This window comes from Schistocerca nitens, chromosome 5, assembly GCF_023898315.1.
Source record: "Schistocerca nitens isolate TAMUIC-IGC-003100 chromosome 5, iqSchNite1.1, whole genome shotgun sequence".
Taxonomy (NCBI): Eukaryota; Metazoa; Arthropoda; class Insecta; order Orthoptera; family Acrididae; genus Schistocerca; species Schistocerca nitens.
The window spans coordinates 48,286,400-48,301,690 of NC_064618.1; positions in this window are offsets into that span (position 1 = coordinate 48,286,400).

The following is a 15,291-nucleotide window of genomic DNA, read 5'->3' on the forward strand; positions in this document are numbered from 1 at the left end:
GTCTTTTTATTTTTATGTAATGATAATATGTGCACATCCATCTCCACAGAAGGATAACTCTGTAGATCCCTGGAACAGAGGCAAAACTCGGTGAATCCAAATTATTTTAGGTAATAACTAGCAAAATAAACGCCGAATATTTCAGGGATTGTCAGAAATATACTCCATAAGTAAGTATAAATCTATGATGAAAAAGAATTTCGAATATCTGCCATATGAAGTAATTAAGAAGTTATGAGATCTCAGGCTTTCCCGGCGAATGTGCTGTATCCAAGGTTCTCGGGTGTCCAGCCGGATCCGTTCGTCGAAGTTCCACAATATTTCGGCAGATAACCGTTCCACCATCATCAGGTGGTGGTGATGGAATGATCTGTCTGTGCTGTGTCCGTGGTATTGCTCAACACCTTGGTACATAGAGCACACTCGATCTCTGATGAACAGAACTTGACAACAGAGCTCAAACACCTGGAGACCATGTTCCACAAGAATGGGTATGGCAACCGCCAAATCCAAAGGGCCTTCCAACAACAGAAGTGCAGCAAGAACCGAGATGAAGAACAACCTGAAGAAGAAAAGCAAGCTCTGGCCTTTCTGCCGTTTGCTGGCAACGTGTCGTCAAAAATAGGGAGACTGTTAAGGCGACACAAGATTGACACAGTCTTCCGGCCACCAGCAAAGATTCGTGACCTACTAGGAACGGCAAAAGACAACATAGGGCTGAAGAAAGCGGGCGTATACAAAATCCCATGCGGCTGTGGCAAATCCTATATCGGGCAAACAGTTCGCACAGTCGAGGACCGATGCAAAGAACACGAACGTCACACCCGCTTATGCCAACCCAGCCATTTTGGCCCTAGCAGAACACTGCATTGAAACCGGACACACAGCAAAATTCGAAGAGACAAAAATCCTGACTGCCACAAGTGCCTACTGGGACAGTATCTACAAGGAGGCCATAGAAATTCGAGTAACAGATAACCTCATCAACAGGGACACTGGGTTTCAACTTAGCAAGGCCTGGAAACCGTTATTAAACACCATCAAAGAGCAACGGCACGAGCGGACGCGAGATCCTTCCGCCATGGCGGACGGAGATGGACTGCGCCTACCACCAGGAGTGGCTGCGGCTACCCCCACCCCTCCCACCACGCGGCGACCCCCCGGTCGCCCGCGCCAGGGTACGACTCGGGACCCCGCGGACATAAATACCACAGACACAGCGCAGACAGATCATTCCATCAGCACCACCTGATGATGGCGGAACGGTTATCCACCGAAATATCATGGAACTTCGACGAATGGATCCGGCTGGACACCCAAGAACCTTGGATACATAATTAAGAAGTTTTTTGCATTTCCTGAAAAAATGTTCCAGTGCACTCACTGTATTTTGCTTCTGGACACCTCAGATTTTCTCTATTATACTAAATTCTCTTCACACTATTGAGTATTTTTCATGGTTATGGTCACATCAAGTAGCGTGACAACGGAAACGCTTCATCTTCTACAAAGTAGTTGTTGTAGTTAGGGTCTTCAGTCCAGCTCTCCATTCTACCCTATCCTGTGCAAGCTTCTTCATCTCCCAGTACCTACTGCAACCTACATCCTCTTGAATCTACTTAGTGTATTCATCTCTTGGTCTCCCTCTACAATTTTTAGCCTCCACGCTTCCCTCCAATACTAAATTGGTGATCGCTTGATGCCTCAGAACATGTCCTACCAACCAATCCCTTCTTCTAGTCAAGTTGTGACACAAATTCCTCTTCTCCCCAATTCTATTCAATACCTCCTCATTAGTTATGTGATCTACCCATGTAATCTTCAGCATTCTTCTGTAGCACCACAATTAGAAAGCTTCCATTCTCTTCTTGTCCAAACTATTTATCGTCCATGGTTACATTCCACATAAATACTTTCAGTAACGACTTCCTGACAATTAAATCTATACTCGATGTTAACAAATTTCTCTTCTTCAGATACGCTTTCCTTGCCATTGCCAGACTACATTTTATATCCTCTCTACTTCAACCATCATTAGTTATTTTGCTCCCCAAATTCTATAAAGTAATAAGAGAAATTATATTCATATTCATCACCTGGTAATCCAAAGGCAATGGCAAGTTCAATCTTCCTGGAGCACTAGATATCCTTCCCTTCACAATTTCTACCTGCATAATCAGTTTCGATGATAATGAATAAACTGTCAGCATCAATGCATGCCAACAGTACTGCGTAGTGATACTGTTTATAACTGAAGTTAGTCCATCCCAGGTATTTTTCAACGCGGATATGTTTCCCGTCCTATGCACACAAGCAGTTAGGCAACTCATAACCGACAATTTATATTATTCTCAGTGTAAGAGTGAACCCATGATTTTCTCACTTTTCTCCTTCTGTACTTTCAGTAATAAATATATTGTATAACACTGAAGCGACAAAGAAACTGCTAGGCATGCGTATTCAAATACAGAGATGTATAAACAGGCAGAATACGGCATGCAGTCGGCAATGATTATATAAGACAAGAAGTGTCAGGCAAAGCTTTTATGTCAGTTACTGCTGCTATAATGGCAGGTTATCAAGATTTAATTGAGTTTGAATGCGGCGTTTTAGTTAGTGCATGAGCGATGGGACACACCATCTCCCAGGTAGCGATGAAGTGGGTATTTTCCTGTACGACCATTTCACGAGTATACTTTAAATATCAGGAATCCGGTAAAATATCAAACCTCTGACATTGCTGCATCCGGAAAAAGAACCTGCAAGAACGGAACCAACAATGACTGAAGAGAATCGTTCTATATAATAGAAGTGCAACCCTTCCACAAATTGCTGCAGATTTCAATGCTGGGCCAAAGTGAACAATTGAACAAAACATCATCGATATGGGCTTTCGGAGTTTTATGCCTCGCCTGGGTCTGTCAGCACCAACATTGGACTGTTCATCACTGGAAACATGTTGCCTGGTCGGACGAGTCTCGTTTCAAATTGTACCGAGTGGATGGACGTGTACGGGTATGGAGACAACCTCATGAGTTCATGGACCCTGAACGTCAGCAGAGGACTGCTCAAGCCGGTGGGGACTCTGTAATGGTGTGGTGCGTATGCAGCTGGAGTGATATGGACCCCTGTTACGTATAGATACGACTCTTGGCAAGTAACACATATGTAAGGATCCTGTCTGATTACCTGCATCCATTTGTGTCCATTGTGCATTCCGACAGACCTGGGCAATTCCAGCAGGACCATGCAGCACACCATACATCCAGAATTGCCACAGAGTGTCTCCAGGAACACTTTCCTGAGTTTAAACACTTCTGCTGGCCACCAAACTCCCCAGACATGAACGTTATTTGGCATATCTGGGATACCTTGCAACGTACTGTTCAGAAGAGATCTTCGTCCTCTCGTATTTTTATGGATTTATGGACATCCCAGCAGTATTCACGGTGTCAGTTCCCTTCACCACTACTTCCGACATTAGTCGAGCCCACGCAACGTCGTGCTGCGGCAATTCTGCATGCTTGCGGGGTCCTACAAGATATTGGGCAGGTGTACCATTTTCTTTGGCTTTTCAGAGTATAATACTATCATCACTAATAGTCACTTAACATTGTACTACTGGGACCATGGCACACAAAACACCATGCTACATACGTCCTTTGCCCACAGCCAATGAAACTTATTTAATTTTTATTTACACCGCGAGTGACTTGGCAGTGCAGGAGACTTGTTTTGTGGCTGTGTGAGTGTGACTGGCTGCTCGAATCATCCAGTCTCTTGGTTGTTATGTAGCTGGAGACCTAATTTGAGTACCCTCATGTGAACAGGGCCTAAGGCTTATGTCTGCAAGAATAATTTTCCATTGGCCCTGTAACATCTTATACAATGAGTTGGGCAGTGTTTTGTTTATATTTTATGGTTCAGTTTCTCCTTTCTTTGGTAAGGTGTCACACAGAGCATCAAATCTATTTTCAGTATGGTATGAAAGATTCTAAGTTTAAAAAATAAATTGCCTCTGTACCAGATTTTGTCTGGATATTGTTTACAGGCTAATTAGAAGACCTCCGGTTTTATTCCCATCATAGTTCACTGTGTATTAATCATGTCCAGTGATGTGTGTGGTTCGACGGTGTTTTTGCAACAGGCAGTAAGAAGACAGGTGTAGAGTAAAGTGGGTTTCAGATCTGTGAAGTGTTCTAGCAGTCTGATGTGAGTGCCTTTGATCATCAGTTCACTCCAAAGCCTTGCCTACAGCATCCACTGCTGTGAAATATTGGTTCAGATTCTTGGTGTGCAAAAGTGTGACCACCTGGTGAAATATAGCACTTTATCCAAAAAAAAAAAGGGTGCCATTGACGGATTTCAATCTCCTCATCACAGTACTTTCCCAAGTGTTATTTATGATTACATATAATGAGACTTTTCAATTAGCCCCCTCTGCTAATGACTATATGCACTACCTGACAAAACACAAAAGTGAAGCCCTAAGAGGACATGGTTGGGTGTTAATATAACTTTGAGTTCATTTGCATAATCAGTACTTGGTTCTGCAAGATACTAGGAAAATTTACCTGTTGCTTAGATAAATTTGAAAAGCTGGGGTGCATCAAGTCCCCCAAACATTGCGACTAATATTTTTTTTAATCTACATCCATGTGTCACATCAGCATGCAATTTATATTACGGTCGAGGTGCTTCCTTTTTCTTTATATTTTGCCACTGCCATTGTCACTGTCATTGTCATTATCTGTATGACTAAGCAAGATACCTGTTCTCCAAGTTCTGCCACGTTTCACAGTGGTGACTAGTGTAGAGGACTGGTGGCTTTGAGCAGGCCCTGGAGCCCATCACCCAGTCATTTCTGGTTGAGTCCCCTGCTCAGTAAAATCTATAATTACTTGGCAGAGCTGCTCGGATAATTGTCTTTAAATTCTCTTTTCACACTGGATTTTTAACAAATAAACAAAGACAAGTCATTGGTGACCATTGCTGGGTTGTAACATATCATTATATCAGGCTTAAGTCCAGTACATAATTAAACTCAGCTGCAACATCTGTCATTTTCACATTTTTAAGTTGCTACTGGGCATTTCTAAAAATTCTTCTAATGAATACAATGGGTTAATTAACAAGAAGTCATCTAAATTTCTATTGAATACTTCGATTAGCATGCTTGAGGATATTTAGACAATTTGTTATATATTTTAATTGCCATGTTCTTATGGCTATTGTTAGTTTTTGATAATCTATTTTGTGTTCAGAGCAGAGAAGTACAGACTTGTATTGCAGTCATGCCTTTTGTTCATTACACCTAAATTTGATAGTTCAGCAAAGTTTACAGTTAATGCTATCAAGAATATATAGATTAATAAATGTTAATATTCTATATTTAATGAACAATGGTTTACAATGTGTCCTAATGTCAACCTTTGCCGTTACTCTAATTGCTTTCTCCTGGATCACCAAAATGCCACTTCTTTTTTTCGCTGTTTCCCCAAAGTATTGATCCACACCTTAAAACAGATTGAAAAAATGCAAAGTACACTGTCTTTGCATATTCAAATGCCATGCAACACATCACATCAGTCTATTCAGCATACATAACTCTTGACAGCCTAACCACTGTGTGTTCAACATGAGAGTTCCACATTAGTTTATTGTCAAGTACGATACCTAAAAATTTTGTATTTTATTTTTCTACTTTTACAGTCTTTGATAGACTGGAGCACATACTCTGGGTCTTTTCCCATTTAATAGGAGACCATTTGAATTAAACCATGATATTGTATTTTCTTTTGTCAAATTCATACTACTAATAAGGTTATCAAACACATGGTTTACAAACTTCTGAAGTTATATCATCTGCATACAGGGGTATATGTCTTTACTTCCATGTTTCTCGGTATGTCATTTACATGTACAATGAATAGAAGCAGTCCTAATTTAGACCCCTGTGGCAATCCGTCTTGAACATCAAGTCACTAAATGTACAAATTCATAGTCCACTGCACTATTCTGAGTACTGCCAAAGGTGTATCATCTGATAATTATGTGCTTGCCACAAGGAACCTTCCCTTAACCTGATGCACTGATAGCTGTGACATGAAGACAGTCACTGGACTATCTGGTTGTCGGAAGACACGTATTACAGCAGCCTTGGTTGTTTTTTGATGCTATTCTTTAAGCATGTTGTTTTAAAAACTTGAATATGTACACTTTATGTAGCATCTTTCTCACCACTGTTCGCAGAATATATTTTGAATACTTTGGTGTTAAATGCTGTGCTACTATTTGTCATCATCATCATCGATGAGATCTCAGCTGCAAAGACAAAAATATAATGTGTACATGTCTTATACTGTTTACCACAGATGACTTGTTCATTCATGGCTGATTTTTCCATGACAAAACCAGTGCATGCTATTTGCAACTATGCCCTTTTATTTCCTGCCAGTTATTAACAGCTGAAGAAATGTGGAATCAGTTGTGAAATGTCAGTTCACATGAAATCAAGACAAATATTCTTCTGGCAATTGGTCAAAATTTTGGGAATAAATTTGTCACTTGCAGATTCTAACAAACACTGATGTACACCCTAAAATGGTCGTAACTACTTTATTTATTGTCACCTGCTTCCTGACTATCACAACTGTTCGGTTGAGGCAGTTTTACACAGGATCGTGGAGCTTGTAACTCACTGACATAATCTCCGATAGCTCTGATTGTAATTAAGAAGTGTGAGTGAACTCAGTATTCTTCCACGTTCTCATAACAAGAGTTCAGTATAATCACGAATATTAAATATCTTAGTGTATGACATGGCCTACACATCATCTTACTGACCAAAATAAATTCTAAGTGCAATAGATCCTTGACAGATTCAGCTTAACAAAAGTTGCTTCAAATTCGGCCAAATCTCTGAAATCATCTTAAGGCTTCCTTTCCCTTTATGCCCTGCTGAGATGAGCAAGGTAACACATTCATACATTAGCATTTACTCTCAGAAAACAATCCAAATAAATACATATAGATATAAATCCATAAATGCTAGAAATTTCTACTGTAATAATAGTTACTAATGATTGATGGTTTGTTAATGAAAGCGGATGTGTGTGCAAGTAACAGTTATGTTTGGTGTGGTGGTTATCTACAAACTGACACAACAGAATTGCTTTACTGATATGTGTGAGCAGAATAGTGTAGCTTAAGTTCAGATTGTTTTTTAATAACAAAACAGAAATTATTGTATGGGTTGGCCACTTATGACACTGTGAATCCTGACTGGAGTTAAATTAATTGTAATACTGATTAGCAATTAATGTAGTTAATGGAATAGCCATTTCTGTATGGTTTCTAATTTGTAGATTGGTGTCAGTTAAATGTGAGTTTCTGTTATACTTCACAAGCCCTGTTTGTAAACTATGTTCAAGCACAAACTACTATCATTTTAATTGCATATAAAATTTCTCAGATGTAGCTAAAAAAATTAATTCAACAAATTAAAGTGCTGGGTTGCTGTGACCATAAACTCTAATATTAAGCCCTAACACCACTCTCTTGTAACACCTGTTTGTGAAGTTCACACTGTGTGAGAAATTTAAGTACTGGTAATTTAATTGATGTTTAGAGTAACATTGATAATTACTTCTTAAAGGAATTGTATCACTAGCTATGTAAACTGCCCACATTTAAATATTTTTTGGATAAAGATTCTGTTTTAACACCATATAAACAATGACAGTGATGGGTTTGAAGTCGCTGATACAATAACTTGTCTGACTTGTGTCAGCATTGCCATAAAGAAAGTTCTCTGCAGGTGACACACTGCCGATCTTGATCACTGAACTGCTGCAAGATGGTGATCTTGTTGCCAAAATTAATAATCAAAACTAAAATAAATCTTGACTGTTGCCTCAATGAGCCATTTAATGTAAACTACACTGCAAATAAAATTTTTAACTGTTTCTAACTGAGATGTGGGACTGGACATGTTGGATTAGTAAATTTTATATTTACAACAATGATGTCTGCATAACTGAGTCTTAATTGGCAGACCATTCATTAGTAATTTACTCAAAACAAAAATCCAATATAACCTTGTCTACATGAATTCGAGGGGGCCAAAAAGATCAAGAGTTCATGTTAAAAAATTTGTCTTAAATGAAAAACACGAATTTTAATACATATACATGTACAGTAATTTATAATACATTACAGTATCTATCACTTTACATTACAATAGCCTTATAATGCTATCAAGTGAATGTAAAAGCATGAGTACTCTCAAATTACACCGTTTTCTTGGAAATGATTCAAGCATTTTTCGCTGAGGTTCACGGGAATGAAAATATCTTGTAATTTCACAACCAACTGTAACTACAGCATCCATCAACCCAGCAAATCATTCTAAACTGTCCAAGACAATAAACATCTCCTGACAGGTAGCTGGAGTGTTATTTGTATTCCAATCCTCCTCACTTTCTTTTGATGGCCGACCTTGCACTTCAGTCACAGCTTTTGGCATATCAGATTCCACAGAGGTACATACAGCAACACTTATCTGCACTAACAAATTCCTCAAAACTAATGCCAGGGGTTTGCAACATCTTGCAGGACTCTCCATATACCAGGCACTGTCTAGCTCATGTACATGTTCAGTGTTGCTATGTCTCCAAGTTCTGTTAAAGCACTTCAGTATATGATGCAGAGACACAGAGTTCAGGCTGGTGCGATGGCTAACCTTTGTTGGTTAGGTTCTGATGGGGAGTACATCTGTCCAATGTTAAAAACAACATATCTGTTTTGAATATTTATTCGATTGTTGAAACGTAGAAGTTACTTGCAAAATGTGTCATCAATCCAAGCTTTCTTATGGTGAGAAAGATGCTACGTAAAGTGTACATATTCAAGTTTTTAAAACAACATGGTTTCTCAGATTTACAGATAACCCAGGGATGAAACTTCTCACTGCTGTTTGCATTACATGCAAGTGCAAAAGTTACACGTTGTTTGTTGTGTTCTCCACTGTGACACTTACCTTTCATTTGGAAAAAGTTTGTAGAAAAGTCCAGTTTCATCCATATTGAACACATACATGAGGCACGCTTTTCCTTCACTAGGTCGAATTCATGCAACCAGCCGTTCACATTTTCTTTATAACCTTTATTTGTTTCACCACAAATTTGAACACATGACACTATTGCTGTTTTCTTTGTACCATGGTCAACTACATATACACTCCTGGAAATGGAAAAAAGAACACATTGACACCGGTGTGTCAGACCCACCATACTTGCTCCGGACACTGCGAGAGGGCTGTACAAGCAATGATCACACGCACGGCACACCGGACACACCAGGAACCGCGGTGTTGGCCGTCGAATGGCGCTAGCTGCGCAGCGTTTGTGCACCGCCGCCGTCAGTGTCAGCCAGTTTGCCGTGGCATACGGAGCTCCATCACAGTCTTTAACATTGGTAGCATGCCGCGACAGCGTGGACGTGAACCGTATGTGCAGTTGACGGACTTTGAGCGAGGGCGTATAGTGGGCATGCGGGAGGCCGGGTGGACATACCGCCGAATTGCTCAACACGTGGGGCGTGAGGTCTCCACAGTACATCGATGTTGTCGCCAGTGGTCGGCGGAAGGTCCACGTGCCCGTCGACCTGGGACCGGACCGCAGCGACGCACGGATGCACGCCAAGGCCGTAGGATCCTACGCAGTGCCGTAGGGGACCGCACCGCCACTTCCCAGCAAATTAGGGACACTGTTGCTCCTGGGGTATCGGCGAGGACCATTCGCAACCGTCTCCATGAAGCTGGGCTACGGTCCCGCACACCGTTAGGCCGTCTTCCGCTCACGCGCCAACATCGTGCAGCCCGCCTCCAGTGGCGTCGCGACAGGCGTGAATGGAGGGACGAATGGAGACGTGTTGTCTTCAGCGATGAGAGTCGCTTCTGCCTTGGTGCCAATGATGGTCGTATGCGTGTTTGGCGCCGTGCAGGTGAGCGCCACAATCAGGACTGCATACGACCGAGGCACACAGGGCCAACACCCGGCATCATGGTGTGGGGAGCGATCTCCTACACTGGCCGTACACCACTGGTGATCGTCGAGGGGACACTGAATAGTGCACGGTACATCCAAACCGTCATCGAACCCATCGTTCTACCATTCCTAGACCGGCAAGGGAACTTGCTGTTCCAACAGGACAATGCACGTCCGCATGTATCCCGTGCCACCCAACGTGCTCTAGAAGGTGTAAGTCAACTACCCTGGGCAGCAAGATCTCCGGATCTGTCCCCCATTGAGCATGTTTGGGACTGGACGAAGCGTCGTCTCACGCGGTCTGCACGTCCAGCACGAATTCTGGTCCAACTGAGGCGCCAGGTGGAAATGGCATGGCAAGCCGATCCACAGGACTACATCCAGCATCTCTACGATCGTCTCCATGGGAGAATAGCAGCCTGCATTGCTGCGAAAGGTGGATATACACTGTACTAGTGCCGACATTGTGCATGCTCTGTTGCCTGTGTCTATGTGCCTGTGGTTCTGTCAGTGTGATCATGTGATGTATCTGACCCCAGGAATGTGTCAATAAAGTTTCCCCTTCCTGGGACAATGAATTCACGGTGTTCTTATTTCAATTTCCAGTAGTGTAGAATCTTAAGCTTTACCTGTACACTTAGAGCTATCTGTTTCCTCTTTGCCATGTTTCACGTGCTACCATTCAGATTTTTATTCAGTATTCTAACTCGATTTGGCTATGACGAAAAGAACACCTGGCATTGAATATGTTTCTAAAGGTTAATGTACACATCATTAAATTTATTTAAATGTAACATACACACTGGTAATTGAGGTGATAACTGTGGCTACTAATATACAATATGTTAGAAATGATTAACAATGGGTAGTTAACTTTGTAGTTAAGCAATGCATAGTCAGCTTTGTAGTTACATTTCTTGCATTCACTTAAAAAAAAATTAATACTTCAAATACTGTAACATCAGAAGTTTGTGTAACAATGAAATTTAAAAACGGTAGGGACTGTAAAAGAGTTTGTAATGTGCCTTAACCAAAATTTGTGCTAACTGATAATACGTCCCGTAACAACTTATGTATTCCTGCTGGGGCCAATAGCTTTTTTCCCATTAATCATAAATTCATCTGAAGTGAGTTTGCACTAGAGAGGTTATACCATGCTTGGAAGCTTAGACCTTCACACTATCTAGTCTAAATTTGACGAACATTTCACCGTTAAATGCACTGACCAATCTAGCAACTTCCATTCTAAGTCCCCTGTCTCTGTTTGCCTTAAACACCAAAGAAAATAGTAAAGTTTTGTGTGAATAAATTTGCATTGCAATTGTGCTCCCCTTGTGTGATCACTGCTGGTTCTGGAATACTCAAGTTTCTTCTTCTCCCAACATTTTCTGTGATGATCTTGAAAACAGATCATCCTTTTTTTGTGGTCCTTGACTCTTCTCCATTATCTTACCTACTTGCACTTCTTCTTATGGGTATCTTCAAAATAAAATCTTTTCCGCGAAGTATTAGTAATTATAACAATAGTGCAGTATTCGTCTCTATCCCTGATATCTTCCAAATTTCTCTTCCTTCTGCTAGTACTGAAACTATACTTTTCACAAACTAATTAATTTTTCACAACTTTAGTTCGCTCTCGTACCCAACAACCTTAACATGCTCAGGTCCTGTTTTGAACTTTCATTTTTCCAAATTGCATGGCCCTTCTGCCAAACATTACCTGCAGATAGTTACTTCTGATAACACACATCTGTGTGTGTTTCCTACAGCTAGAAAAGGAGGTTCATTCTGAAAGCTAGCGAAGCTCCTTACCCTTTGTTTGTGTTTATACCAACAACATAGCACTTCTGGCTTTCGGCGAGTTGTCTCCTTTATTCCTAAATAATTTGTTTCATGTTCACATACATAAAACCAAAAGAAAGGAAATTTAAAAGCAAGAAAAAAATACAGTTCTACAGCTATTCATATGGAATCGTCAATAAAGAACTTGGAGGCTATTGGTTACTCATTGAAGCGCCTGATATTATGCCTGTCACAATCCATTTTATATCGTCTCACAAGGAACTGCTAACCTACGCTCAATACTTCTGACACAGATTGCACAATCTGATGGTGTGTGCTCATTTGCATGTGCGCGCGACTGGCTGACTGACAAGCCAAAATATTATGGGCACCTGCTTAATACTATGTTGGTCCACCTTTGGACTGTAATACGGCAGTGATTATGCATGACATGGATTCAAAAGTCCTTGATATGTTCCCTGAGGTGTGTAGTACCAGATGTCTCAACAAAGGTCAAGTAATCTCTACAAATTACAGATATTGGTTTGTGGGTACAGAGCTGGCATCTGATAGTCACGGATGTGTTCCAGCACATTGTGAGGTGTGCAGTGCAATAGTTGTGGACTTATTGTTTACAGTTACTCACAGATTGCTTGTCTCAGTACTTACTGGGAAATGGGCAGAGCCTGTGCTGTTTGTGTTTGGACATTGGAGAACTGTCCACAGTCGATGTGCTTTGGGCTCCTGCACTGAGCTGCAGGGATGTAGGAAACACCCGGTCCCAAAAATTGTGCAATCTCTTGAATCTCCTGTTGTTGCATCACGTTTGAAAGCACATGAACTGGCCAGTGGTGAAGCGAGGGGGGCCGGCCATATTATATTACTACATGTTTCAGGAGGGAGCACCAATAATGTTGGGTGGGTACTGGCAGCTCTCAGGGAAATAGTTGGCATGTCAGAAAGGAAGGAAGGAATGAATGAATGAAGGACAGCCAGTGTGCACTTGGTATGTTTGTCAGAAGAACTCATTCAAGATGTAGAGTAAGCTGATTTTCAAGTCCTCCACTTGATTCAAATGGAGGAAACAAAGGCTCAGATCATTTGGCAATTATCTCAAAACTTATTTACTGTAAGACTTACTACTCCTCTCCCCTTACAAGGTCAAGTGCTTACTACACATAGGAAGTGTTACTAGTGCAGCTGAGTATGCGTGGCATGCAGAAAAACACCACCTTAAACTCAATGATAAATTATGTACCACAGTTAGTGAGAAGAGTAGATCAGCCACATTAATCAGTAAGGAGACCATTCTGTGAAAATGATAATGTGGTGTTAACTGCAGGAACATATAAGTTGTGTTATTTACATTAAATTACTTAAAATTTAATGCAGAAGAAAAGAAGGACAGACCTACAGGGTTTATCAGAAAAGTTTCAAGAATAGAATTCTCCAGCAAACCAAAAGGATAGTGCTGTAGTTTTCAGTGAGAGATGATGAGGGATCTTTGTTAATAAATGCAACTTATCTCATTTCCCTTTTGGTGGGCAGTGATACAGGGCTGTGTTTCGAGCATAGTATTACACATGGAGATTCGAAGTGTACTGGTTAATTGAGCAGCTCTTTGCAACCAAATTTAGCTTAAAAAATATCAGCTCTGATGGCAGCCTTCCAGGAGGAAGCAATGTTCCAGACAAGACTTTACATATCAGGAAGGTCAAGAAAACCACAACAGGTGCTTCAGGTTGCCATCAACATCCTTAATGAATGAAAATGTGGAGAAAGTGCGAAAAGTTTTGAATGGGGATTGATTTCTCAGCATAAGAATGATAAGAGGTTTGCAATATGCCAAAATCTAATGTTTATCTCACACTTGAGGGACACTTAGGTATGAAAAAGTGTGTGCAGAGAGAGTCCCAAAACTGCGGATCAATGAACAGAAGAAAATCTGTGTGTTGAAGTGTCAAGAGTTATTGTAATGATGCATAGGTGACCCAATTCTGGTTGTATTATATATATAACAAGATTAGATTAGATGCTAATTAAGATGATAGATTTATTGCCACAGAACTTTATAGTCTGCTTCAATAGATAAAGGTCAATATGTCTGACTGCTATGCAGAGGACCCAGGCATGATTTCCAGTACTGATACGAGTTTTCCTTGGTGGTAGGGCTGGAATGGGGTGCACTCAGCCTCCTGATGCCAACTGAGGAGCTGCTTTAGTGAGAAAGAGTGGCTCAAAGTTCTGGGAAGCTGACTACAGGCGGGACAGCAGTGTGTCAATGTGGTGACCGCATGCCTCCCCCTCCCATATCCGAAAGTTGCAGTTTGTGGAGATAATACAGCAGACGGTCAGTAGCAAATAGTCTAACAGGGAGAGTAGAAGATGCTTAGCTTTTAGAGAACTTGATAATTTCTATCAAGGTAATTCGAAATTCTAATTGCAAGATAATTTGAATGAAGATATACACATCTGGAAAAAAATTAGTACACCTGAAAAGATGATATCAGTTTTGATGTGATTACAACATGCCACCTAGGAGACATTACAAGTGCTGATAATGTTTTCGACATATCTATCAAGGTAGCATAGTGGCATAACTGCAGAACACCATCTGTGTCTTGCCTATAATAGGGAATGCCCACAGACAGAAGGCTCAGAGTAGTGCAAATGTGTTAAACACGCATGTGACCATGCCATGTAGATGTACTCGTGCTTCCTGCAACCATCTGAGCGAGTTTGATAGGGGTCAAATTTTGGCTTTTTGAGTGGCACATGTGCTGTATCAATTAGCATTGATGATAATATCAGTGGTCATGTGAACATTCTCTCACCCATAGGCAAGGTTGTGGATGTCCACACAGCACAAATGACTGCTAGGATTATAGTATTGTAAGGGCAGCCGTGGCAGATCAGCCACAACAGCCCAGATAAGGGGCTTACGAGAGCAGATGTGTCGACACGAATTGTTGCAAACCTGTTGTTAGCAGTGGGTCTATGGACACACACACCTGTAGTCTGACTTCCATTCACACCACAGCATTGACCTGCGTGGCTGGACTGGTGCCATCAGAGAATCACTTGAAAGACAGAATGGCACACTGTGGTCTTTGATACATATGACATACCTGGTGAGCACTGTCACAGAGTGCATTCGCTCAAGACACACTTGTTCCAACCTGGGCTTTATGGTCTGGGGTGCAATAACCTACAACTCCCCTTCACCTTCTGAGTTTCTGGAGGGGACGCTAAGCAGTATATATGGTACATGCAAATGTTGTTGGACACATTATTTTGCCATTCTTGCAACAGGAATGGTGATGTGTTGTTCAACAGGATAATGCTTGCCCACACACTGCTTGTGAAACTCAGTGTGCTCTACAATACGTGCAGGAACTTCCCTGGCCAGAACAATCTCTGGACTTGTCTCCAATCAAGCCTGAGTGGAATAGGATGGGAC